Genomic DNA, 1667 nt, shown 5'->3' with positions numbered 1-1667 from the left:
CTCTTCTCTTCTCTTCTCTTCTCTTCTCTTCTCTTCTCTTCTCTTCTCTTCTCTTCTCTTCTCTTCTCTTCTCTTCTCTTCTCTTCTCTTCTCCTGGAGCAAAATTGAGTCCTTCTGTGTTGTCACTCATGTGTCTGTCACAAATGTTAGACGAAGGCTACAGGTAGTGCAGAAGTGCCATCTAGTGCACAGTTAACTTCTAGACCTGGAGAGGACAGAATCAGGCTCCAGGAGCTCGTCAGGTAAAATCAATCCAGAACTAATTATCATTATTTTAGGAGGTTCAAAAGGTGTATTTGTGTTTTAGTGCGTCCTTACTGACCTGATTCTGGCTACAACATAAATAAATCTTCCAAATGACCATTTAAACTAATTACTTATTGTTTCGCAGTAGCCAAGGATGGAACTTTTGTCACAGTTAATCAACTGTTTACTTTGCTTTGCTAATAGTTTTCAGTTTGATGTCTAGTCAGAGAGGAAATGAGCAGATTATGTGATCTTGTGTGTGAACACAATTTATTTGTTTCTGCTACTATGTTAGAAGTAAAGCAAATGTCAAAAGTTGCAATTAAAGCTACAACAGGCTGCAATAGATTGTTTTAATAAATAGTGTTAAAATGCAAATGAATGATCTGGTCATTAGGAGTGTTCAGTCTTGTTTTACTGCTGAATGAACTTCTGATGTTATCGTCATGCTTGTAGGCCACAGCACTGGTGACTGCCAGCACACTATCCTCTGCCAAGTACAAACGCTGCACATGATCATAAATTACGTACAGTTCACAGATTGTTAGTCTGAAGCTCATGCCAAAGTTCTTGATGGCTTTTGTGTTCTTGGCAATTCTGCTGTTACTGACAAAGCTTCAAAATCCCGCTGCAGTGCAGAATGAATATGCTAGAGAAATGCATACCTAATGCATAATAATGGTAAAATAAAAACATTACATCAGTGGTTTCTAGCCAGACGTACATCCAGAAGTACCTCTGCAGTTGCCGGAGTAGTTCTAAAAACTTGAAAACAAGACAACACACACACAAGTTAGTGAAATAGTGTGAGGCTGACATTTTGCAATTGTGTTTGTCAATCAGCTGTTAGTGACAAAACGCAACACCTTATATCTTATTGTCATAAATGATTCTGTAGATTTTAAGTAATCTTTGAGGTAAAATATCCATCCATTATCTATACACTGCTTAATCCTCACTAGGGTTGCGGGGGCTGGAGCCCATCCCAGCTGAAGGCAGGGGACACCCTGGACAGGTCACCAGTCTACCACAGGGCTACACTCAGTGACAGACAACCAAGCACACTCACATTCACACCTACGGACAATTTAGAATCACCAATTAACCTCAATATGTTTTTGGACTGTGTGGGAGGAAGCCGGAGAACCTGGAGAGAACCCACGCTGCACGGGGAGAACATGCAAACTCCACACAGAAAGATCCCGGGTGTCCTCACCGGGACGCGAACTGGCGACTTTCTTGCTGCGAGGCAACAGTGCTAGCCACTGCACCACCTTGCAGCCCTACATAAGATATATTCAGTATAACTGTGTCCTTGATTTTGTGGCTGGTATGTAAGTATATATTAAATAAAAATATTATGGAGTGAACCATCCTACTGTAATCAGGCAGCTTTTAATTGAAAAGTGCTTCCTGTTTAA

The sequence above is a fragment of the Stegastes partitus genome, unplaced genomic scaffold (genome assembly GCF_000690725.1).
Source record: "Stegastes partitus isolate 25-593 unplaced genomic scaffold, Stegastes_partitus-1.0.2 Scaffold9, whole genome shotgun sequence".
In the NCBI taxonomy this organism is placed as follows: domain Eukaryota; kingdom Metazoa; phylum Chordata; class Actinopteri; family Pomacentridae; genus Stegastes; species Stegastes partitus.
Note: the sequence above shows the minus strand (reverse complement) of the source record.